The sequence below is a fragment of the Ranitomeya variabilis genome, chromosome 6 (genome assembly GCF_051348905.1).
Source record: "Ranitomeya variabilis isolate aRanVar5 chromosome 6, aRanVar5.hap1, whole genome shotgun sequence".
Lineage (NCBI taxonomy): Eukaryota > Metazoa > Chordata > Amphibia > Anura > Dendrobatidae > Ranitomeya > Ranitomeya variabilis.
Genome location: NC_135237.1, coordinates 243,127,346 through 243,154,741, shown reverse-complemented (window position 1 = coordinate 243,154,741; position 27,396 = coordinate 243,127,346). Strand labels below are relative to the sequence as shown.

General features: G+C 46.4%; 1 protein-coding gene across 1 annotated transcript in view; it reads left to right on the top strand.

Moving 5' to 3' along the window:
- The window catches only part of LOC143782267 (uncharacterized), a 310,572-nt gene that overhangs the window by 18,650 nt on the left and 264,526 nt on the right, over nucleotides 1–27,396 (top strand). The window lies entirely within an intron of this gene.

The window sequence follows — 27,396 nt, the reverse complement described above, 5'->3', positions numbered from 1 at the left end:
ACATTTTTTGACAAAATAGGGTCTCCACCCAGAATAATTCAAAATGTCTTCAGAATTTTTCCTTTTTTTTTATATGATTTATTAAAAGTTGCTACAAATCTAAATTGAAATATTTTTTTTCCCCAGAACAGGCAGTCTTCTCAGATCTTGCAGCAATCTTAGCAAAACAATCTTTTTGTTTCAACTTTCTAGTTTTTTCAAAGGCATCTTTTATAAGCTGTTTGTAGTAAGCCTTTTCCAAAAATCTCCCCTTCAGAATTGTGGATTCATAATAAAAATCAACATCAGACATACAATTTTTACAAATCTGCCAGTACTGGCTATAAGGTATTTTTTCACCCAATGAAGTAATGTTCTCTTAAAAAATCAGGATAGCTAGTGACATCTACCTTTTTAAAATGAGTGCATGTCTGAATAGTCCTCTCATTATTTATGGAATTAACCAAATCCAGGAATTCAGTAGAAGTGGTGGAAAAGGTAGGTGTAAAATTCCAACCCCATTTAGCTCTTGAACAAAGATGTTTGCCTCTTCTAATGCGCTAGTCCAAATTAAAAACAAATCTATTAACCGTTTGTAAAATGAAGTGCGACCCATCTGTTGTAGTGGCTGGGCGATGTGCACCGATTCGAACAAGCCCATAAACTAAATCTAGTGCCCATTGCACAGCCCCTTAGCTGCCAATAGGTCGCTCCTTCAAATGTGACTATATTGTTAAATAAATACCATCCAAAATAAATTTCCTTTGATAGCTTGGAATCGAGGTATCTCTACTTAAATAATAAACAGCCATTAATGTAGAGCACAAAATGGGATTAGAGTAAAGCAAATTTTAATCTAAAATAAAGAGTGGGGATTCAGTTGGAATGTGGAGTTCATAAAGTTCCATAATCAGTTGGGATGAATCCCTTAGGTTACTTTCACACTAGCGTCGTGCACTGCACGTCGTAATGCGACGTTGTGGCGCACCGACGCAAACTGTGAAAGCGCCACACAACGGTGGCAGCGGATGCAGTTTTACAACACATACGCTGCCCCATTGTGATGTGCGGGGAGGAGGGGGCGGAGTTCCGGCCGCGCATGCGCGGTCGGAAAAGACGGTCACGACGCACAAAAAAAGTTACATGTAACTTTTTTTGTGGCGACGATCCGACGCAACAGTCGCTCGACGGTTGCGACGTGTGGCAATGCGTCGCACTGCGTCGCTAATGCAAGTCTATGGAGAAAAAACGCATCCTGCAAGCAATTTTGCAGGATGCGTCTTTTTCTACAAAACGACGCATAGCGACGTGCAGTTCACGACGCCAGTGTGAAAGAGGCCTTATAGAAGATGTATGCAAATTGCCTCTTCAGAGAAAAAGAGAACTTGAACATACCAGCTCTGGCTTGTCAAGGGTAAGGAGGCTTATTCGCCGTGCAGTGGTCCTCTGGGAAATTTAATATGCAAATTGCCTCTTCAGAGAAAAAGAGGACTTGAACTCTATAGCGCCACCTGTTGTAATTAGCGATCCTACAAGTCCCCCCAGTCGTATCAAACTAAAAGAGCCACCTTGTGCAGCAGTAATGCTGCATTCTGACAAGGTGGCTCTTTTAGTTCTGGGTGCTGTAACTAGAGAAATAATCCGTTTTTTTAATTTGTCAGAAATACCTTGTCTTCAGTCAAGGAGGCCGGCGTTTCCCGCCTGCTTCAGACGCCACACAGCTGTCACTCACATCTTGGCGCCCGGCGCCGCCTCCCCCTCATCGCTGTTTTGAAAATAGCCGGCGCCAGTGCTCTTTTCCCCTGCCTGGTGCAGGCGCAGTGAGCGCTGCCCGTCTTTCCTCATATGCCGTCTTGGTGACTGCGCCTGTGCGGCCGCCCTGCTTGTGATTCCCAGCCCCGCAATGTGAATAAATCATGAGTCACTACGGGGCTGGGAATCACAAGCAGGGCGGCCGCGCAGGCGCAGTCACCGAGACTGCATATGAGGAAAGATGAGCAGCGCTCACTGCACCTGCACCAGGCAGGGGAAAAGAGCACAGGCGCCGGCTATTTTCAAAACAGCGGCGAGGAGGAGGCTGCGCCCTGCGCCAATAAGATCTGAGTGACGGCTGTGTGGCGTCTGAAGCAGGGGGGAAACACCGGCCTCCTTGACTGAAGACCAGGTATTTCTGACAAATTAAAAAACTGATTATTTCTCTAGTTACAGCACCCAGAACTAAAAGAGCCACCTTGTCAGAATGCAGCATTACTGCTGCACAAGGTGGCTCTTTTAGTTTGAAAGACTGGGGGGCGGGTGACAGGTTCCCCTTAACGAGTCTTGCAATATGACTTAAGATAAAAGCCAACTCAGTATCTCAATTCCAGACACGGTGTTTCAGGCTGATGGCCCTCATCAGTGCGAAGCATCTGCGAACCATCTATTATTAAAGGGAATCTGTCAGCAGGATTGTGCATAGTAACCTACAGACAGTGTCAGGACGGCGCCATTATACTGATTAAAATGATGCCTTGGTTGATGAAATCCGTCTTGTGGTGGTTGGTTGTATAATCTTTATTTTCAGTTTTGAAACTCGTGCTTTGGGGGAGAGGGGGGTCTTCACGTGGTGGTTGGATTAGCTATTCATACTGAAAACTGCTGACAGGTCACTGAGAAAAAAAACCCCCAAAAAACAAACAAAGGTGCCATCTTGCTAGAGGAAAAATAAAAGTTCTCCAAGATGGCATCCCTTCCTCCCAGAGCCGTAACTTTTTTGTATTTCTTTCGTCAATTTGGCTTGTGAGGGCTTGTTTTTTGCGGGACGAGTTGTACTTTTGAACAATATCATTGGTTTTACCATGTCATGTATTTGAAGACAAGAAAAAACAATTCCAAGTGCGGTGACATTGTAAAAAAAAAAAAAATGCAATTCCTCAACTCTATTTGGATTTTTTTTTTCTCCTACACCTCATTGGGGACACAGGACCATGGGTGTTATGCTGCTGCCAGAAGGAGGACACTAAGCAAATACAGAAAGAATAGCTCCTCCCCTGCAGTATATACCCTCCTGCTGGCTCCAAGTGAACCAGTTCTTGCTTAGTGTCCGTAGGAGGCACTTGGGTCTGCTTTCAGACCCCACCGTTTTTATTTTTATTCTATTTTTCCCTTAACGGAGCGAATGGGGGCGATGGATCCTTTCTAGGTTCTGATCTCCCCCGAACCATCAACAGGCAAGAACGCTGAGCGTCCCTCCCCGTACCCTTTCCTGCACCGTTGGATGCCAGCCCTGAGCTCACTTTACGGGCGACGGTTCCTTCGCGTTCCGATCTCCCCCTTCCATAGCAGGCGACCACATGGAGTAGCCCTCCATCTACCTCTCCTGGAGCCAGGTGCATAGCCGGACATGATGTTTATAGCGTCCGTGCAGCCCCCCACTGCATCACCACTGTTATAGCGGATGATGGAAGGCGGCAGAAGCTCTCCATCCCCTCCCTGACTGTGACGACGGTGGATTGAGCACTGGGCCACCGCATCTACCGTGAGTACACCTGCAGGGCAGAGGAGCTGGGAGGTCCTGGTCCCTGGGATAAGGGAGGTCCGCATATACCTTAAAGCAGCCCGGGTCATGTAGGTCCGCACAAATAGCGGCCGCGGCGCGCCAGGCCGCAACCGCAAGCTTAAAATTTAGCCCCCGGCTTTTCTCTCGTCCAGGCTGGAACGTGGGCTCTGCCCACCAGCGGTTACCGCTGCCCACTCTCTCTGGCACTTCTCGTTCTGCGAGAGGCGCCTTCTCTTCCTGATCTCGGCGGCCATCTTTGGACACCCACAGGGCTGATGCTGCAGCGCTGCTCCAGCGTTCTGAATCACAGCTTCAGGGATAAGTGATTTCGGTGGACATATTGCAGACCTCCCCCGGGGACTCAAGACACAGGACCTGGGTAAGCTGCAGAAACATAGTGTAACCCTTCCCCTGCTAGTAAGCGCTCTCCTCAAGGCTACACCATGTCTCAATCAAAACCTAACAAAAAATCTGGGAAAACCCACAGTTTTTTTTTTTTTTTTTTTTTTTTTGCTGCTTGTACCTCTTGTAAGGTATCTCTACCCCGGGGTCACAATACTGCGTTATGTTCTGCTTGTGAACCGGTGACTGCTCAGGAACCACCTGTTACTGATACCGAACCCAGTGAGCCTAGTCCCCCTGAGTAGGCTACCTCCCTTACCCGGTCTATGGCACCCCTGGCTAAAGCATTAGACTCGTTCCGAGACCCTTCCTCTAACCTGGGCACTCTTACGGACAACGCTTCTGATAATCAGAACCCCTTGTACACTAGGGGTCGTACCTTACCAAGGAGCTCTCGCTCTTCCAGGAAAAGGACTCATGCCTTGTCCCAAGACCATCACCGGGAATCGAGTTCTGAGAGTTCCTTTTCTCGCTCCCCCTCCCTTGGGGTTAGTAAAGAACCTGTCTCAGAGGACGATTCTGACATGTCCCTAGATCAGGAATTTCAACACGATCAGGAGACTCTCGACTCTCTCATTGAGTCAGTAAACAAGGCCTTGAAGCTAGATGAGGAACCTTTATCTAAAACGGATCATGCTGTGTCCTTTAAGAGGACCAAGCGGGCTCACAGAGTGTTCGCCAATAATCCCAAATTTAAGGAAATCGTTGAAACTCATAGGATCCGTCCAGATAAACGCTTCACAGGGCAAAAGCCCATGGAGTCAAAATATCCCTTTGCTCCTGATCTAAGAAAAGATTGGTCACAGTCTCTTCCGGTATCGCGCCTAGCTACTAAATCTATTTTATCCTCTTCAGAGGGCACCTCGATTAAAAACCCCACCGATCGTCAGATCGACAATATGGCTCGTTCAGCTTTTGAAGCCTCAGCATCTGCACTCTTTCCATCTTTTGCCGCTACGTGGGTGGCTAAGGCTATGACCCATTGGGCTGAGATCTTGTCTTCAGCTGTTCTGGATACCAATCTCCCCCCCCCCCCCCCCCCCCCTCCCCCCCCAAGGTAGCAGACCTTGCTACTCAGATAGCCAGAGCTGGGAATTTTCTAGTGACAGCGTCTCTGGATGCCGCTGGCTGCGCTTCTCAAGCAGCAGCAAACGCCATCACCATTCGGAGGTCCTTATGGCTCAGGGACTGGCGTGCGGATTCTGCTTCCAAAAAGTCATTGACTTCTTTACCATATCAGAGCGGTCGCCTTTTCGGCGAAAAACTCGATCAATTAATTTCCGACGTGACTGGAGGGAAGAGTAAATTTCTCCAACAACAGAGACCCTTTCGGAACCAGCAACAGCAGGCCCGGTCTCGTTTTTTTTTTTTTTTTTTTTTTCCCGTTCCAACTGAAATTGGTCCTCTACTTCCACAACTTCCGGACCCGGCCGGACACAACGTAGGGATAGAGGTCCCCAAACCTCTTACAAAACCTAACCCCTTCATGGAGAGGCAGGCCTAGGCAGTCAGGATCCAGGGGGTCCAGACCGGGCAGATATCCCACACAATGACTCCCTGTGGTATCCGGGGGACACACTCAAAGTAGGCGGCCGCCTGCTTTCCTTCAGCGACGCGTGGCTCTCGGTCGTTCACGACGAATGGGTCTGCGACCTAGGGTCCTCCGGATACAAGATAGAATTCTCTTCTCTTACACCAAATCGCTTTTTTCCTGTCTTCTCCTTCCAGGGCAAAGGCATCAGAGTTCTTCCAGGCCATAAGCTCTCTAAAAGAAGACGGGGTTATTATCCCGGTCCCTCAAAGCGAAAGGTTTCAAGGTTTTTATTCAAACCTGTTCATTGTTCCAAAGAAGGACGGTACAGTGCGGCTTTACTGGACCTAAAACTTCTGAACTAATTCGTCAGGGTACGACTGTTCCGAATGGAATCGCTTCGTTCTGTCATCGCCTCCATGGAAAAAGGAGAGTTCCTGAAGTCTATAGACATCCAGGACGTTTGCCTCCACATTCCATTTTTCCCTTCTCACCAGAGGTTCCTTCGCTTCGCAGTTCAGGAACTACACTTCCAATTCGTTGCTTTGCCCTTCGGCCTCGCCACCTCTCCCAGGGTATTCACCAAGGTCATGGTGGCCGCCGTGGCCATCCTTCACACCCGAGTCGTGGTGGTGCTACCGTATCTAGACTATATCCTCATCAAAGGCCCCTCTTTCCGCGCTTGCAAGGAGGCTGTAAACATCACAATAGATTTCTTTTTCGCCTGGGTTGGAAGATAATCTTCAAAATATCTTCCCCAGTACCAGGTCAGCAAATTTCCTTTCTAGGAATGATACTGGACTCGTCCCAGGAGTTGGTGCTTCTTCCCCCGGAAAAGATCTCAGCCTTACAGCGTGAAGCTCAGAAGCTCTCAACCTCGCACTCACTCTCTGCGCTTCAGTATGAGTCCTCGGCAGGATGGTAGCAGCCTTGGAGGCGGTTCCATTTGCCCAATTACACCTCCGTCCCTTACAGCATGCCCTCCGGGCTGTTTGGGACAGGAACTCGTTCTTCCTTCCCCATCGAGTCACAGTCTCTCAGGCGGTGAACATTAAAGTCCTCCCTGAATCAAAGGAAGTCTTTTCTTCCAGTACATTGGCTAGTTGTGACAACAGATGCTAGTCTTCTAGGCTGGGGATCGGTGTTCTTACACCACACTGCTCAGGGCCACTGGTCCCTTCAGGAATCGCGCCTTCCGATCAACATCTTGTAAATTCGGGCAATCAGGTTAGCTCTTCTCCAATTCCATCCCTTCCTGGCGGGTCGTTCCATCAGGATTCAGTCCGACAATGCCACTGCAGTGGCATACATCAACCGACAAGGGGGAACCCACAGCATGGTAGCCTTGAACGAGGTAGGCTACATTCTCCGTTGGGCTGATGAAAACCGCTCAATGATATCTGCGGTTCACATCCCGGGAGTGGACAATTGGGAGGCAGATTTCCTCAGTCGTCAAGGCCTCGACTCCAGGGAGTGGTCTCTCCATCCGGAGATCTTCCACCAGATCTGCTGTCGTTGGGGAACTCCGGACGTGGATCTGATGGCCTCACGGCTAAATTCCAAGGTTCCCGACTTCAAAGCTCGGTCCCATGATCCATCAGCAATCGGGGCAGATGCATTCGTACTCCTGTGGCATCATTTTCGGCTTCCGTACATATTTCCCCCGCTTTCTTACTGCCGAGAGTTATCAAGAAGATCAGAGTGGAGGGAGTACCGGTAATCCTGATTACGCCAGATTGGCTGCGCCAGGCGTGGTATGCCGAACTAGTTCAACTAGTCGCCGATGTTCCCTGGCGATTACCGAATCGCACAGACCTGCTATCACAGGGCCCCATTTACCACCAGAACTCCGAGGCCCTGTGTTTGACGGCATGGCCGTTGAGTCCTGGGTTTTAACCCAGGCAGGTTTCTCTCCGGAAGTCATCTCTACCATGATCAGCGCTAGAAAGCCTATGTCTGTGCATTTATCATCACACTTGGAAAACCTTCTTTTCCTGGTGCAACGACCGGGGACGTTCTCCTCTTGAATTTTCCATTCCTTCCATCCTCGAATTTTTACAAACGGATTTGGACTTGGGTCTCGCCCTTAGTTCTCTCAAAGGGCAGATTTCAGCCCTGTCCGTTCTGTTCCAACGCAGGATTGCCAACAGATTACAAGTTAAGACTTTCATTCAGGGAGTGTCCCATAGGGTGCCGCCCTATAAGATGCCGTTGGAACCATGGGACCTTAATCTGGTCGTCGGAGTCTTGCAAGAAGCTCCTTTCGAACCTGTACAGAAGGTTTCCCTGTCCTTTCTTTCATGGAATGTTGCCTTCCTGGTTGCGGTCACGTCCATTAGACGAGTCTCAAAGCTGGCGGCTCTGTCTTGTCAAGTTCCGTTCCTGAATTTTCATCAGGATAAGGTGGTTTTGAGAACATCCCTGTCCTTTTTGCCAAAGGTTGTCTCATTCTTTCATTTCAATCAGGAGATTGTCTTACCGTCTCTGTCCGGCACCAGTACATTGCATCGAGAAGGCCCTCCACACACTGGATTTAGTGAGAGCAGCAGCATAACACCCATGGTCCTGTGTCCCCCAATGATTGGCTCAGAGAAAAGGATTTTACGGTGAGTACACAAAAATCCCTGTTTTTTTATTTTTTTTTATTTTTTTACTATGTTCACCAAATGCTAAAATTGACATGCCATTATGATTCTCCAGTTCATTGCGCGTTCATAGATACCAAGCATGTATTTTTTATTTAAATAGTGAAAAAAAAATAAAAATCCAAAGTTTGTTAAAAGAAGAAAAAAATTGCTTTTATTTTCCGAGACCCTTAGCGTCTCCATTTTTCGTGATCTGGGGCTCGGTGAGGGCTTATTCTTTGCGTGACAAGTTGACATTTTTAATAACATTTTTTGTGTGTGGATGCAATCTTTTGATCGCCCGTTGTTTTATTTTTACATTTTAATGCAGTTTTGGGGAGAGATAAGACATAATTCTGGGGCTTGTCTTTTTTTTTATTTTTTTTGTCGTTTACCGATCGGATTAATTCACTTTATAGCTTGATTGGTCGATTCTGAACGTGGCGATGCCAAGTGTGTATGTATGTATATATGTGTGTGTATGTGTATGTATATGTATGTATATATATATATATATATATATATATATATATATATATATATATATATATATATATATATATATATATATATATATATATATATATATATATATATATATATATATATTTTTTTTAGTTTGAATGGGGGATGATTAAAACTTGTATATTTTGTAGTATTTTTAATAACATTTCTTTTTGCTTTTCACTTGCTTCAATAGTCTCCATGGGCGATAACCTGATCGCCTCTGCTACACACAGGCGATAATCAGATCGCCTGTGTGTAGCAGAATTGCTCATTTACTGAGCACCGACCACCCGCATGTATGTGACGGGGTCACCGATGGGCGGGATTAGTGATGCGCTTCCGGCGCGATAACATTAAATGCCACTGTCAGAGATTGACAGCGGCATTTAATAACGGGTTAACAGCCCCAGGTGGATCGCAATTCCACCCAGAGCTGTTAGGGGCACATGTCAGCTGTTCAAAACAGCAGACATGTGCCTGGAAAGATTTGGGCTCAGCGTCGGAGCCCACATCAAAGGGGGATACATGACATGCGTCGTACATGTACAGGTGTTAATATCAGGATAATCTCAACCACATTAATTATAAACATCGTACACGTGATTATGCTGCAGCACAGGCGCTACAGCTGGAACCTTCCTGCAGAAGAATTTTTATTTTTTTTTTGCATTACGGACACGGATCTCTCCGGTACTGTTTTTTCTGGTGCCGGAAATACTTACGTGTGTTAAGTAAGGCGCTTCAATTTACTGAAAAATCCACCACAGGAAAAAAAAAATACAAAAAAGTCCTTTCTGATTAGATACCTGACTCCAATAATTTATATTCACAGCAGCCTAAATATAATTAATATTAACAAGAGAACTAATGGTTCAATACACAATTATATATACCGTATATACTCGAGTATAAGCCGAGACCCCTAATTTTGCCACAAAAAACTGGGAAAACTTAATGACTCGAGTATAAGCCTAGGGTGGAAAATGCAGCAGCTACTGGTAAATTTCAAAAATATACCAATAAAAGTAATTGAGACATCAGTAGGTTGTGTTTTTGAATATCCATATTGAATCAGGAGCCCCATATAATACTCCATACAGTTTGATGGGCCCCATAAGATGCTCCATATTAAAATATGCCCCATATAGCGCTGCACAAATGTTGATTATGACCCCATAAGATGCTCCATACAGACATTTGCCCCGTACAATGCTCCACAAATGCTGATTATGGCCCTATAAGATGCTCCATAGAGATGTTTCCCCCATATAATGCTGCACATGGCCCCATAAGATGCTCCATAAAGCGCTGCGGAATATGTTAGCGCTATATAAAAATAAAGATTATTATTATTATTATATTTGCCCCATATAATGCTGTACATGGCCCCATACAAATATTTGCCCCATATAATGCTGCACATGGCCCCACACAGATATTTGCCCCATATAATACTGCACATGGCCCCATACAGATATTTGCCCCATATAATGCTGCACATGGCCCCATAAGATGCTCCATACAGACATTTGCCCCATATGCTGTTGCTGCAATTATCACATGCTCACCTCTCAGGCCCTCCGGCACTTGCTATATTCACCGGTCCGCGTTGCACCGACAGCCGCCGCTGTCTCTTCCCCGTCCTCTGCACTGACTGTTCAGGCAGAGGGTGGCGCGCAGACTAAACGCGTCACCGCGCCCTCCGAACTGAGCGTCACTGCAGAGGATGGGGAAGACGCAGCGGCGACCGTCAGTGGAACGGGGAACAGGTGAATATTGCGCACTGCGTCATACTCACCTGATCCTGGCGCGGTGCAGTCCCTGGTTATCCGGCATCGGCAGCTTCTTCCTGTAGTGAGCGGTCACATTGTACCGCTCATTACAGTAATGAATATGCGGCTCCACCCCTATGGGTGTAATGAGCGGTACCATGTGACCGCTCACTACAGGAAGAAGCTGCCGGCGCCGGAGAACCAGGCACCGCGCAAAGAGCAAGTGAGTATTAGGCCGCTGCCGCTCCCCCTCCCCTGCCGAGCCCTGGGTATGACTCGAGTGTAAGCCGAGAGGGGCAATTTCAGGCAAAAAAATGGGCTGAAATTCTCGTCTTATTCTTGAGTATATACGGTAATATTCAGAAATGTCCGTAGAGCAAAAAGAAAAACCTTTTTAGTTCTTAATTCAGAATATTACCTCTAAAAATTGCCAGAGGTGAGTCCAGATACTGAATTCTGATTCCATTTGATGTGTACCCCAATCCTTACATTCACTACCAGACTAGAGCTGATTGCCAAGTATAAAAGCTGGAGGGATTATCACACAAAACTGTAATCCAATGTTGGGTATAAGATAAGAAATCTCGCCAAGAGGTATTAAATGTAAGTAGCTGATTAGAGATACCGCCAGGATGATGTAGCTTGTCAGAAATAACGCCAGACAGATTTAGACGCGGGCAGCTGATGTAAGATACCGCCAGGACAATGCGGACACTGGTAACTGAAGATGCTGCACCAGCTGCTCTCCTGAAACTTTGGTAAAACATGCAGAGATCCAGAGATTCCATTAATCTGTACCAAGAAAAGAAATGGGCGCTGCCATGTGTGAGCCGCTCAGACTGACGTGGTGAAGCCAAATGGACAGGCACATCTGGACGAGTTGGCAATCACAGGCACTACTCTGGTAAAGGCAGACTACCACACTCGTCAGTCCCAGCAGGCCTAAAAAAAATCCAAAGAACAGGGAGGAAAATAAATGACTATCAGAAGGTGCTGTCTCACCAGATATAGTATAAAATTCTGTATTTATTAATAAAATAAAGTGTGTCTTGAATGAACCGCTCGCTTTATCAGGTACAAATATAAATAAAAACATTCATACATAGTTAATTATAATCCTTTAAGCACATAAACCAAGTGTAGGTATTTCTAGTGATGAATGATTTAACCCTTACCATGTTGTCATATGTCAGTATAAACAAATACCCCCAGATACTACACAGAACTAGGGTTGAGCGACTTACTTTTTCAGGATCGAGTCGGGTTTCGCGTGATCAAAAGTCGGGTCGGGTGAAATCGGCCGATCATTGCGAAAAGTTGGGGGCCGACTGAAACACGAAACCCAATGCAAGTCAATGGGGAATAAAAGTCGGCAGTGAGTGGAGGACAGGAAAACACTTACAGAGCCCATTTTAATGTCAAAAACATCAATTATTGTTACTTAAGCTTGTCAGTCTTAATTGACCTTATAATAATAGTTAGGTATTGAAAATTGGGGGTCATTTGGTTAAAGTTGTGGGGGGGGAGGGCTGGCTCAATTTTTTCTTGGGCCCAGGAAATGTGGAATACGTCACGGTGGTGGAGCAGGGAGAGGTAAGTATTTCAACTTCGCAAGTGCTGTGATCCTGAGCAAGCAGGGGGGGCACACTCGTTCGCATTGCGACTCTCACAGGTCCCCTCAAAGTACGGCGTTGTGTTTGACGGCGGGGGCGCCTCCCACCGGCAGTGACACTTTTGCGTACTATGACGGACCCTGTGACAGTGACGTCGCCAACGAGTATGCCCCCCCACCTGATGAAGGAACCTGCACTTTCATATGCACCTTCCTCTTTGTCCCCGTGTAAGGTGGTATAGTATGCGGGAAGGGGGACCTGACTTTCAGCAGGGTCAGATTCTGGCTGTGTAGAGTGCAAGGGGAATGTAGTGGTCTTGGTCAATGTACCAGCAGACCCATCAAGCAGTGGCTGGGTAATAGGCAGGATGAGGAGGAAACAGATATAGGCCCAAAATAAAAAAGGAGGCTAAAAGCAGAAAAAATTGGTAACAGGAGTAAACAGGCAGCATTGCTTTGTTCAGTGGAGGACAACAACAAGCAGCAGCAGACACCGTTAGTAGGGCCCAACCAAACTAGTAGGCCAAATACAGTTTCAAATTCTCAATACAGGCCGAAAGCCTGTAGATTGAAACTCAGCTTTGTTTTTTTGAGGAAACCAAGAGGCAGCAGCAGACGTCACTAGGCCCAAACCAAGAACCAGGCCAAATGCAGTTACATATTGTTGATAGAGGCCGAAAGCCTGTAGATTCAAACTCAGCTTTGTTTAGTAGAGGTAGAGTGGGCGCACCCACCTGTCCAGGCAAACGGCACTTGCACGGGTGCTTGCGCCAACTGGTGACCATGGTCCTGTGGGGGGAGTCAGCCCATTTAGGGAGGTATAAAAATGGCCTATGGTGGACATTCAGCAGCTGCAAATGGAGGAATTGGCAAAGTCCGTAAGAGGAGGGCAAAAGCGAGTCATTTATCACCCAAGCTACGTGTCACCAGGGGAAGGTGGGGCAAAAGAATTGGCAATCCATGATTGGTTCATTTTAATGAAGGTTAGATCATCTACATTTTGGGTAGCCAGACGTGTCCTTTTTTCGGTCAGTATTGAACCAGCAGCACTGAAGACTCTTTCTGAAAGCACACTGGCAGCAGGGCAAGCGAGCTCCTGTAATGCATATTCTGCCAATTCAGGCCAGGTGTCTAGTTTGGATGCCCAGTAATCAAAGGGGAATGACCTGTGAGGGAGAACATCGATAAGGGATGAAAAATAGTTTGTAACCATACTGGACAAATGCTGTCTCCTGTCACTTTGAATAGATGCAGCAGTCCCTGTTGTGTCAGCGGTCATTGAAAAATCACTCCACAACCTTGTCAGAAAACCCCTCTGTCCAACGCCACTTCGGATTTCGGCACCTCTAGCACCTCTGTCATGTTGCCCCCTACGGCAAGTGTGAGGACCATCACTGCCTCTGTGTGCTGGGAATGCCTGAACCAAACGGTCTACAAGAGTTCCTTGTTTGGTAGTCCCTTTTTAGAATACGCAAGGCGTACTCAGCCATGTGGGCCAATGTTCCTGGTGTCAATTCACTGGTCCTGCTGGGTTGAGGAGCACTTTCTTGGAAATCCACATCACAAGTGTCCCGCAAGAAACCTGTACCTGACCTTGCAACGCCACCAGTTTCAAGTGGCCCCTGAGAAGCATCCTCCTCCCATACATAGTCATCCCCATCATCCTCCTCCTCATCCTCTTCGACCGCCACCTCGTCCTGGACAGTTCCCTGACCAGACAATGGCTGACTGTCATCAAGGATTCCCTCCTCCTCGGCTGCAGACGCCAGCTCCTTGATGTGCGTCAAACTTTGCATCAGCCGACGCATAAGTGGGATGCTCATGCTTATGATGGCGTCGTCTGCACTTGCCAGCCGTGTGCATTCCTCGAAATACTAAAGGACTTGACAGAGGTCTTGTAGCTTGGACCACTGCACACCAGACAACTCCATGTCTGCCATCCAACTGCCTGCCCGTGTATGCGTATCCTCCCACAAATACATGACAGCACGCCTCTGTTCACACAGCCTCTGAACCATGTGCAGTGTGGAGTTCCACCTTGTTGCAACGTCGATAATTAGGCGGTGCTGTGGAAGATTGAGCGATCGCTGATGGTTCAGCATACGGCTGGAGTGTACGGGCGACCGGCGGATGTGCGAGCAAAGTCTTCGCACCTTCAGGAGCAGGGCTGGTAACTCCGGATAATTTTTAAGAAAGCACTGCACCACCAGGTTCAAAGTGTGAGCCAGGCAAAGTATGTGTTTCAGTTCTGAAAGGGCTATGGCAGCCATAAAATTCCTTCCGTTATCACTGACTACCTTGCCTGCCTCAAGATGTACACTGCCCAGCCATGACTGAGTTTCTTGCTGCAAGAACTCGGCCAGAACTTCGGCGGTGTGTCTGTTGTCGCCCAAACACTTCATTTCAAACACGGCCTGCTGACGCTTCCCACTAGCTGTTCCGTAATGGGACACCTCGTGTGCTACACTGGCAGCTGCGGATGGAGTGGTCGTGTGACAGCGCTCTGTGGACGAGCTTTCGCTTCTGGAGGAGGAGGAGCAGGAGGTGGGGTGGCGAACGTCTACAGCCAACTGTTTCCTAGATCGTGGGCTAGGCAGAACTGTCCCACTATTGCTGTCCCCTGTGGACCCTGCATCCACGACATTAACCCAGTGCGCCGTGATGGACACGTAACGTCCCTGGCCATGCCTACTGGTCCATGCATCTGTTGTGAGGTGCACCTTCCCACTGACAGACTGCCTCAGTGCATGGACAATGCGGTCTTTGACATGCTGGTGGAGGGCTGGGATGGCTTTTCTCGCAAAGAAGTGGCGACTGGGTAGGTCATAGCGTGGTACTGCGTAGGCCATCAGGGCTTTGAAAGCTTTGCTTTCAACCAACCGGTAGGGCATCATCTCTAACGAGAAGTCTGGCAATGTGGGCTTTAAAACCCTGTGTACGCGGATGACAGGATGAGTACGTTCGTTTCCTAACAAGAGTCTCTTCTAGGGTGAGCTGGACTGGAGAGCTGCCTATGGTGGAACTAGCGGTGGTGGTGGTGGTTGTGGACATGGCAGATTGAGTGAGTTGGTGATGTTGGCCTACATACAGTGCTTCCTACCAATAACCTTCTGACTCCCTGACTGCTTTGGCCTAGCGACGATCCCTCCACATTTGCTGCTGCTGGTGTCCTAACTGGTGGGCTTACAGTGAAGGAAGCAATGTTGCGGTCCTGACTACCTTCATTCAGACCTGGTGCTCCAACGGTACCGGACGTTAGGTAGTTAGTCCAGGCTTGCAAGTGCATGCTGTTTAAATGTCTTCGCATGCAAGTTGTATTTAAATTGTTAAGAGTCTTCCCTCTGCTAAAGGTGTTTGAGCATTTTTTACAGATCACTTTTGACTGATCATTGGGATCTTGGTCAAAAAAATGCCACACTGCACTCTTCCTATGAAATTCCTTTTCAGGCATTGCACGCTGTGCAACTTTCACAGGATGGCCACGCTGTCCTAAAACTGGTTTTGTCTAACGTTTTTTGCCTGATACGGGCCTGCCAGATGACAGCTGTTGCGATGTAGATTGGTGCTGCTGCGGATAACCCTCCTCCGCTTCTGAGCTAGTGGCAGCGCCACCCTCTTCCCCCAATGGCTGCCAATCTGGGTCAACAACTGGGTCATCTATCACCTCCTCCTCCTCAATGTCATGTGCACCTTCCTCAGTGTCACCATGTAAGGTGCTATAGCGTTCGGGACAGGGCACCATAGTCTCATCAAGGTCAGATTCTGGCTCAGCAAACTGCGAGAGCAATGTAGTGATCTGACTCAATGGAACAGCATCATAATCTTGCTGTGGCTGTGCATCAGTGCACTCCATGTCCGATTCTTCTTGTAATGGGCAGGGTACAATTTCCCTTTCTAACCCAGGCACGGTATGTGTAAAGAGCTCCATGGAGTAACCTGTTGTGTCGCCTGACGCATCCTTCACTTTTGGTTTGGGAGAAGGACACAAGGAAACGTCTTGTTCCTGACCGGGAGCATCCACTGACGACTGGCTGCTGTGACATTTTGAACTTTGGGAAGAGGAGGCCAAAGAGCTAGAGGCTGAGTCAGCAAGGAAAGCCAAAACTTTTTCCTGCTGCTCCGGCTTTAAAAGCTGTTTTCCTACTCCCAGGTAAGGGACCCTTCGAGGCCTTGTGTAGCCAGACGATGACGCAGGCTCAACACCTCCAGCCTTAGGTGCTACTGTGCTTTTGCCACTACCACCAGATGCAGCACCACCATCAGTACCAGCTGACAACCCCCGCCCATGGCCTCTTCCACCAGACTTCCTCATTTTTTTTGGGGGGGAGACACAGAACCACAACTCTGGCCCAGTGGTATAACAGTAAAATATGAACGTGGCAGAAAGTGGCTGCCTGATATATAGTACACACTAGCAGTACAGCAGAATATACACTGTGTGCGAATTTTAATCTCCCTTTTTTTGGGGGGGGAGACACAGAACCACAACTCTGGCCCAGTGGAGTGGTATAACACAACACTATGAACGTGCCAGAAAGTGGCTGGAATTATTATTTAAAAAAAAAAAAAAATAAATAACAAGCTCCCTACAATGATCTCAGGACAAGTATGGCAGCAATAAAAAGGACTGCTGAACACAAAAATGTGGACAAATAAACAAGATGGGTAACTGTGCAGAAAGGAGCAACAGGAATTTTGCTTTTAAAAAAGCAGTTGGTTTGCACAGCACCGTGCACACAGCTATGCAACTGCTGCACTAAAATACGACCTCCACTGTCCCTGCACAAAAAGGTGGTGTGGGACAGTGAAAATCGCTCCAGCACAAGCGGTTTGGGGGTTTATATTTCCTCCCTAACTCTGTCCCTGCTTCTGACTAACTGCAGCAACCTCTCCCTATGCTCAGATCGGCAGAAGTAAGATGGCGGTCGGCGTGCACGTCCCTTTATAGCCCCTGTGACGCCGCAGACAGCAAGCCAATCACTGCCATGCCCTTCTCTAAGATGGTGGGGACCGAGACCTATGTCATCACGCTGCCCACACTCTGCGTCCTCCTTCATTGGATGAAAAACGGCGGTGACAGCGTCATATGTAACGCGACTTTGGCACTCTGATCGTGTACCGCATGGCCGATCCCACACTAGGATCGGTTTGGGTTTCATGAAACCCGACTTTGCCTAAAAGTCGCCGATTTATGAAAATGACCGATCCGTTTCGCTCAACCCTACACAGAACTATTAGCAATAACTACCAGATATCAACGTATCCCTACTCAACCTGTATGGTCTATACATTCATTCATAGTTACATAGTTACATAGTTATTAAGGTTGAAGGAAGACTTTAAGTCCATCTAGTTCAACCCATAGCCTAACCTAACATGCCCTAACATGTTGATCCAGAGGAAGGCAAAAAAAACCCATGTGGTAAGAGTAAGCTCCACCATGGGGAAAAAAATTCCTTCCCGACCCCACATACGGCAATCAGACTAGTTCCCTGGATCAACGCCTTATCAAGGAATCTAGTGTATATACCCTGTAACATTATACTTTTCCAGAAAGGCATCCAGTCCCCTCTTCAATTTAAGTAATGAATCACTCATTACAACATCATACGGCAGAGAGTTCCATAGTCTCACTGCTCTTACAGTAAAGAATCTGCGTCTGTTATTATGCTTAAACCTTTTTTCCTCCAGACGTAGAGGATGTCCCCTTGTCCCTGTCACCGGTCTATGATTAAAAAGATCATCAGAAAGGTCTTTGTACTGTCCCCTCATATATTTATACATTAACATAAGATCACCCCTTAGCCTTCGTTTTTCCAAACTAAATAGCCCCAAGTGTAATAACCTATCTTGGTATTGCAGACCCCCCAGTCCTCTAATAACCTTGGTCGCTCTTCTCTGCACTCGCTCTAGTTCAGCTATGTCTTTCTTGTACACCGGAGACCAGAACTGTGCACAGTATTCTAAGTGTGGTCGCACTAGTGACTTGTATAGAGGTAAAATTATGTTCTCCTCATGAGCATCTATGCCTCTTTTAATGCATCCCATTATTTTATTTGCCTTTGTAGCAGCTGCCTGACACTGGCCACTGAATATGAGTTTGTCATCCACCCATACACCCAGGTCCTTTTCATTGACAGTTTTACCCAGAGTTTTAGAATTAAGCACATAGTTATACATCTTATTACTTCTACCCAATTGCATGACCTTACATTTATCCCCATTAAAGCTCATTTGCCATTTATCAGCCCAAGCTTCTAGTTTACATAAATCATCCTGCAATATAAAATTGTCCTCCTCTGTATTGATTACCCTGCAGAGTTTAGTGTCATCTGCAAATATTGAAATTCTACTCTGAATGCCCCCTACAAGGTCATTAATAAATATGTTAAAAAGAGGGCCCAATACTGACCCCTGTGGTACCCCACTACTAACCGCGACCCAGTCCGAGTGTGCTCCATTAATAACCACCCTTTGTTTCCTATCCCTGAGCCAGCTCTCAACCCACTTGCACATTCAATCCTTCAGGAACTTAGGCTAGTTTCACATTAGCGTTTAAATCCGCAGCGTTTAAAACGCATCCGCAAGTGGTGGAAAAAACGCATATAAACGTGTACAAACGCCGCGTTTGTACGCGTTTATATGCGTTTTTTCCCTGCTTTTGCGTTTTTGGTGCGCATGATGAGAAATTTCACAAGAGAAAAATCAAGATAACCAGACACCGCCAATGGGACTACAGAGGGCATGTATTATGGAATCTCTATATATAGACCCTAGGGCTACTGAAATCTTAAGTGTGCTACTGTATCCTGTGTCATGATGGATCTTCGCATGGAGAGCTTTTATTTCAACCTGGATTTAAGCATCAAGCTGTTTCTTGCCTATGCTTTTGCTTGGGAGCAAGACAGAAATCGCGAAAGATGAAGGAGACAACGTAGGCGTTTTTGGAGGCACCCCATTATCGAACTACGTGAGAGCCGTGGAGCCTATCACACGCTGTATGGTGAGCTTAATGCCAACCCGGAGAAATTCCAGGAATACACAAGGATGTCGCAAGACTCGTTCCAGGATTTGCTTGCTAGTGTCCAAGGAGCCATAGGGCGACAGGACACCCTGCTCCCTAGAGCGATTCCACCGGAGGAACGTCTGCTGGTTACATTAAGGTACGTTCCAAATCTAAACCAATGACAGTCCAAATTTTTTGTCTTCTGACATGAATTTTTGGGGTATTTTCCTTTCTTTCTTTAGCGTAACCAACCATAAGTAGAATAGATTGTAATGTTTCTTGGGTTTGTTTTAGAGATTTCTGGCAACCGGAGAGAGTTTATCATCCCTCCACTTCCAATACCGGCTTGGAATATCCACCCTGTCCGGAATAGTTGCGGACACCTGTCGGGCTTTGTGGAATGTACTCCGGGATGAGTTTATACCCCTACCCACCGTCGACATGTGGCTTGAAATTGCAGAAAAATTCTGGAGTGTTTGTGATATGCCCAACTGTTTGGGAGCGATGGATGGAAATCACATCCGCATTATCAAACCTGCCAGAACAGGATCGGAGTATTTCAACTATAAAAAATATTTTTCTGTTGTGCTCATGGCAATAGCTGATGCGAACTGTCGCTTCATCGCTGTGGACATTGGAGCTTTTGGCCGTGGCAACGATTCCCAAACTTTCAAGAACTCGGATATGGGCCGCCGTTTGTATGGCAAAAATTTCAATTTTCCCTCACCACAACCTCTCCCCAACACTCAAGGTCCACCGATGCCATTTGTTATGGTTGGGGATGAGGCTTTTCAGATGTGTGAAAACCTACTGAAGCCCTATTCCAGTCGGGACTTGAACCACACTAGAAGGATCTATGACTACAGACTGACCAGGGCCCGAAGAATTGTGGTGTACCTTTGGCATTCTGGTCGCTAAATGGCGCATTCTTGCATCAGCCATAAATCTAAAAGTGGAAACAGTCGACGAGGTGGTCAAAGCCTGTGTGGTTCTGAATAATTATATAATGGCTAAGGAGCAACCCAACATTGAACTGGATGAACCAGTTGCACACCCACTGCCCGATTTCCAGCATCACCAACTGCAGCAGTTGGTCACATGCGGGACCAATTTGCTGCCTTTTTTGATTCAGATATTGGACGTGTCATGGCAGGACAATGTTGTGTAAATGTCCTGTTGTAATTAGATCTGTACCAGTAATTTTCTGATATGAAAATATTTCTCATTAATAAACTTTAGTTTTGGTTGTGTTGACCGTGTCTCCTATCTTTTTCCTCTCCAAACCAAGGCTGTCCTAAAACTGCCAGTATTTGTTCTGTATTTAATATCAGTTTTTGTAATCCAAAACTAGGAGTGGGTGATAAAGGCACAGGGGCTAGTTATTATGTTAATATCATAATTTACCTCTAATTGTTCCACTCCTTGTTTTGGCTTACAAATACTGATATAAAACACTGGCCACATACTGCTAGTGTTAAGGCAGCCATGTTGCTTTATTGGTAAGCTTGTTGATGTCATTGCGTCCTGATTCTGTTCTGCTGTATCCATTGGACACAGACTGAAGAGACACTGACTGTCACACCATCTATACTCATCAAGTCACAGGTGTCAGAAATAATGAATTCATGATGCACATATAACAGCTTCATGAATTCACTATTTCTGACACCTGTGCAGGTGAGCATAGATATGCAGTGTGTGACCACCATTGTCCCCTCAATTTGTGTGTAATAGATTATGTATAAAGAAGAGAAAATGGTGGTTATACAAGGCAGTTCTCTACTCACCAGGTCAGGTGTCATAACTAGTGAGTTTTTTGACACCTGACCTGTTCAGTAGAGGTCTGCACTGTATTGCCACCATTTTCTCTTCAGACTGCCACACTAGTCACAGACAAAAATAGATTATGGAGATACGTGTAATATTTTTTGGCCCACCTCATATCTGTAAACTAAAGACACACAAAGCTGCAGTCTTTTTTTTTTTTTTTCTTTTTAACTACTGGAGATATGATGTGGGCCAAAAAGTAAGTGTGTTGGCGGCAGAAGACACAATAAACCAAACATAATTGTGGCAAATCAAATTTTTTTTATTTTTTAACACAAAAATGTCTTTACTGCGCCGGCTTGGGGTAGAGTGATGTAAACGGGGGGTGTGAAGCACTGAGGCCTGGCTAACCGTGGACGACGCAGAGGTGGCAGGAGAAGGGGCAATGAAACTAGAAGGGTCTGGAAGTTCGGGGATGGGGCTTGACACATGAGATGACATTACAGACACATTGGGAGGTGAAGGGGGAGGAATGCTAAGGCTGGTTTCACACTTGCGTTTTTGGACGCTGCGTTTTAGCGCTAAAAAACTCATGCTTTTTTTTCCTATACTTAACATTAAAAAACGCATGCGTTTTTTCGCATGCGTTTAGACGCGTTTTCGGCAACGCATGCGTTTTTGGACGCGTGCGTTCATTTGCAGAAATGCAACCTGTAGTAATTTCTAGCGGCGTTTTTTTGCGGCAAAAAAAATGCATTGCTGTCTATGTAAACGCATGCGTTTTTAAGCACATGCGTTTGTTTGCGTTAAAAACGCATGCGTTTTTATAGAAAAAAAAACAGAAAACACACTGAAAAGTCACCCACCACCATCAAGGTGATAAAGGGATCGAAACCCTACCCCTAACCTCACCCCTAACCGTTTAATGAACATTTTCTGACAGTCATAGTGCCACGTATAACTACATGGTTATACGTGGCACTGAAATATCGTGGCACTTGAATGCGTGGCACTTAAATGCGTGGCACTTAAATGCGTGGCACTTAAATGCGTGGCACTTAAATGCGTGGCACTTAAATGCGTGGCACTGAAATGCGTGGCACTGAAATACGTGGCACTGAAATACGTGGCACTGAAATATCGTGGCATTTACGTGAAATGCGTGGCTCTTAAATACGTGGCACTTGTATACGTGGCACTTATATACGTGGCACTTATATACGTGGCACTTATATACGTGGCACTTATATACGTGGCACTTATATACGTGGCACTGAAATATCGTGGCCACTGAAATATCGTGGCACTTATATACATATAAACGTATTTCAGTGCCACGTATTTCGGGTTAGGGTTAGGGTTTTTTGTTTTTTTCTTGTTTTGTGTTTTTCTATAAAAACGCATGCGTCTAAAAAACGCATGTTTTACTGCGTTTACATGCGTTTTTTCACATATGCGTTTTAAAAAAAAAAAAACGCATGTAGATAAAAATGCAAGTGTGAAACCAGCCTTAGAGTGCTCTTTTTTTTTTTTTTTTTCTTTTGGGGGGGGGGGGGGGGGGGGTTGCTTTGCCTGGTTGTGGGAGGTCTTGGTGAGCTCATATGGCGTGGTGGTGGGTGACCTGTCAGGGTCCGGATGCACTGTGTCAGAGTCCATAGTGCTCGTAGATCGTGCAGCCATGCCAGAGTCCATAGTGCTCGTAGATCGTGCAGCCATGCCAGAGTCCATAGTGCTCGTAGATCGTGCAGCCATGCCAGAGTCCATAGTGCTCGTAGATCGTGCAGCCATGCCAGAGTCCATAGTGCTCGTAGATCGTGCAGCCATGCCAGAGTCCATAGTGCTCGTAGATCGTGCAGCCATGCCAGAGTCCATAGTGCTCGTAGATCGTGCAGCCATGCCAGAGTCCATAGTGCTCGTAGATCGTGCAGCCATGCCAGAGTCCATAGTGCTCGTAGATCGTGCAGCCATGCCAGAGTCCATAGTGCTCGTAGATCGTGCAGCCATGCCAGAGTCCATAGTGCTCGTAGATCGTGCAGCCATGCCAGAGTCCATAGTGCTCGTAGATCGTGCAGCCATGCCAGAGTCCATAGTGCTCGTAGATCGTGCAGCCATGCCAGAGTCCATAGTGCTCGTAGATCGTGCAGCCATGCCAGGGTCCATAGTGCTCGTAGATCGTGCAGCCATGCCAGGGTCCATAGTGCTCGTAGAGCGTGCAGCCATGCCAGAGTCCATAGCGCTTGTAGAGCGGAAGGCCATGCATCGTGGTGCTGGCGGTACAGAAGGCCATGCCAGGGTCCTGCTGCATCGTGGTGGTGGCAGTACGGAAGGCCATGCCAGGGTCCTGCTGCATCGTGTCAGTGGAGGAGGTCCAAACAGGAGCAGCGGATGTCATGGTGGTGGCGGTGGGATGTCCAACTGCATTCGGCATGGTGGTGGTGCTGTAGTGGTGTCCGGCTGTGGAAGGAATTGAGGTGGCCGTGCAGTGGGATGCAGCAGAGGTCGGCATTGAGGTCAATCGTGACAGTGAAGGCACAGGTGGATATGCTGCCACTGTCTGCTGGAAATACCGACTCTGCTGCATAGCCTGCACGTAAGCAGGGTGGATAAAAATCAATGTTTTTTTAAAAAAAATCAAAAAAATCGGATTTTTTTGATTTAAATCGGATTTTTTTGATTTAAATCGGATTTTTTTGATTTAAATCGGATTTTTTTCAATAAACTGCTTTTTGAGGAAAATATTTTACCATCCAAAGGTTCTTCCATCATGAGATAAAGCTGAGTTGTTTAACTCAGTAGAATAAAGGCTGTATATGTGTAACATTCACAATGCCATGCTCTTCCAGAGGTTTCTGTAGGATGCTGACTATCCAACAAGTTTGGGCATGTCAACTGAATGGAAAAAGAAACTAAACCAAAAGTGAAACCAAGCTAGAAGTGTGGAATTAAAGGGGCAGTATGAACAAAATGTGGAGGCTATTAATAGTTTATACAATTAAGACATGCTGCTTTTAAACACCTACCTATTGCCATATAGTAAAACAAAAAAGATTTTTACTTACTTTGGGGTCCCCCCCTCACCCTGGCGTTAGATCGTTGCCCCTAGTTTCGTCCGTGTAACTATGGGCGCACATGCGCACTGCTCTCACTTCTCATTTTAATCGTGATTTATATTAAAAAAAACCTTTTGATTTAAATCAGTGATTTAAATCATGATTAAAATCATGATTTAAATCGATCCGATTTAAATAGAAAAAAATCTTTTGATTTAAATCGTGATTTAAATCATGATTTAAATCGGCGTGATTTAAATCAATCCACCCTGCACGTAAGCAGCATTGCAGGCCTGCATGACACTCAGCTGGAGATCAGGAGTAAGGTGTTCCGACATGCCCTGCTCAATTTGGTTAAAAAAATGATGTGCTGGCCTCTGGAGGTCGGCTTTCACTTGATCAAGGCTTTTACTGACCACCTGGATACGTGCGTTCAAGAGGCTATGTGAAACATCCATTCGGTCACCCAAAGCCTTGATTGCTTCGTGTAAAACCGAGCTCAAGTGCAAAAACTCGGGCATGAGTGACCTGTCCGAAGCCCGCTGCCGGGAGGAGCCCAAAAATGGAGTAGTGGAAGAGGACTGCGAAAGGGGAAGACCCGATGACCAGCTCCCTGGTCTTCAGTTAGTGTGGAATGCCCACTTGCTGCTGCGCTGCTGGATGGCTGGGACTGGTCCGTGGCTGTCGGATGAAGGACTGCTCCAGAACCTGGGCCAACAGTAGTGCTGTATGTGCTGTGTAAAAAGGAAAAAGAAAATTAATATAAAAAATTTACCAGACGCAAAATCCTGTGGAATATAAAAATACAGTTTATGGCAATACAATACAACCTAATGCACATGATAAATACTGACGTTCTCTGGGCAAGGACCGGTCTTAAAAATGCCAGAACTCGATGGTATTTGTATCGTCTGATCCTTGCTCCTGAACCACTGGGAACACGGCTCTCTTGACGCAGGTCCTTGTTGAAGCGGTCCTTCATCGAACGCCAACGTGGTTTGACTTTGGCCACTGTTAAAAAACAAAAAATTGTGGTCAGAAAAAGGACTTTTGGCCGTGCTCACACAACTGTGTTGTGATGAGAGAAACTCCTGAGAGTTTCTTTCATCACACACAATCGAGTGAGCACGGCCAAGGTCTCTGCTGCTTCACACTGCAGTGCAATACTTACCAAATGCATTTCGGACCCGTGTCGGGGCGTTGTCCCAGCCTTTCCACATCGCTTAGGCCACCTCATTCCATAAGCGTCGGATCGTGACGTTGTTTGAGTGCAGTGGATCCCAGGTTTCCCACAACGGGACTCGCTCCTGGACCAGGGAGATGAGGAGGTCATTCTCGATTAGATCATCCTCCCGTTGTGAAACCTAAAAATTAAATAAAGTCATTAAAGTTTGCTCAATTAACTTAAGGAAAAGAAAGAAAAAAGATGCTGAGAAATGGCATGAATAGGAAAGTCAACATACAAAAGGATTCCAGAAGAAAAAAGTAAAGAAATACGAATAGAAAGAAAGATTCAAGAATATTCAACTGAGGATACAGTAAACAGTCAGCCTTGTATACGTACCCGCTGCCGTCTTTCCACCGAACCTTGACTCCGCTGCTCCTGCCCTGTCTCTGCCGCAGTAGAAGAGCTCTAAAAAAATGAAAAATTCAAATTGTCACATGTGTCGATGTGACAATGAATACTTAACCAATCTGACGAGGCAAGTACTCACCTCACTGACATGCTCCACTTCCGACTGTCCTGGACAAAACTCCTCATGGGAAGAATCTGAAGACATTCTGATGCATGTACAAAGAAAGAAATTGCAGAAATTAGGACATGTAGAGACAGAATATAAAGGCATTGTCTAGGATATACTCACATTGTTCAGTGTCATGTTTTCCTCCAAGATGTAGCCTGTGTCTCGTCTGCTTCAGTGTCTGCTGAGAAGTGACCTGCAACTGTCCACACCCTCCCGTTATCACCTTGTATGTGGGGGGTGGCTTATCAGTGTCTAGACATGTTTTTCTCTTGTGGAACGCATGCGTTCATGAACGCAACCAAACGCATGTGCTTGTAAACGCATGCGTTTATATAGACAGCAATGCGTTTTTTTGTCGCAATCGACCGCATGCGTTTCCAGGCGGCAAATTGACGCCTCTAAAAATTACTATGTTGCATTTCCGCGCCAAGCCGCAAACGACGAGACGACGCATGCGTCGTCAAATGCGGCAAAACGTGAACAAATAAACATGCATGCGTCCCTAATGTTAAATATAGCAATACACAACGCATGCGGATATATGCGGTACAAAATGCTGTGGACACAACCGCAAATGTGAAACCAGCCTAACGTAGACAATTTTAAAGGGAATCTGTCACCTACTTTTCGTATATAAGCTGCAGCCAAGCTTGCGAGCAGGGCCCTCACTCCTCTTGGTATCTGTTTTGATCTGTGTTTGTTATGCTGTAATGTCTATTGTCTGTACAAGTCCCCTCTACAATGTAAAGTGGTGCGGAATATGTTGGTGCCATAGAAATAAAATTATTATTAGATTGGCAGGGTTTTTTTTATGCACATGAAGAAAATAGCTTGATAAACTATGGTTCATAATTCCATTTTTTAACCCCTTCGCGACATGCGCCGTACTAGTACTGCGCTGCCAGCACTGCATTTGTGCCAGCAGCAGTACTAGTACGGCGCACCGATAACCGCGGTCTCACGCTGAGCGCCGCGGTGATCGGGTGCGGGTGTCAGCTGTATATGACAGCTGACACCCCGCAGCAATGCCCACGATCGGCGCTAGCGCCGATCGCGGGCATTTAACCCCTCTGATGCCGCTGTCAGTAGTGACAGCGGCATAGAGGGGGATCGCGCAGGGACGGGGGCTCCCTGCGCTCTCCCACCGGAGCAACGCGACGAGATCGCGTTGCTCCGGTGATCCGGAAGGAGTCCCCGGATCCAAGATGGCCGCGGGACTCCTTCCGGGTCATGAAATGACCTGGCTAGCCGGCGCCTGCTGAGAGCTGCTGAGAGCAGGCGCCGGAAAGCCACCTAAACTTGCCTGTCAGATCGTTGATCTGACAGAGTGCTATGCACACTGTCAGATCAACGATCTGATCTAATACAGTGATGTCCCACCCTGGGACAATAGTAGAAAGTAAAACAAAATAAAAAAATCCCCAAATAGAGGGGAAAAAAAGCATTTCCCAGTAAATCCATTTATTTATGTAAATTAAAAAAAACAATAAAAGTACACATATTTGGTATCGCCGCATCCGTAATAACCCGCTCTATAAAACTATCCCACTAGTTAACCCCTTCAGTGAACACCGCAAAAAAGAAAAAAAAGGCAAAAAATGCTTTATCATACAGGCGAACAAAAAGTGGAATAACACGCGATCAAAAAGACGGATATAAATAACCATGGTACCGCTGAAAACGTCATCTTGTCCCGCAAAAAAAAAGCCGCCATACAGCATCATCAGCAGAAAAATAAAAAAGTTATAGCTCTCAGAATAAAGCGATGCAAAAACAATTATTTTTTTGTATAAAATAGTTTTTATGTAAAAGCGCCAAAACATAAATTATATAAATGAGGTATCGCTGTAATCGTACTGACCT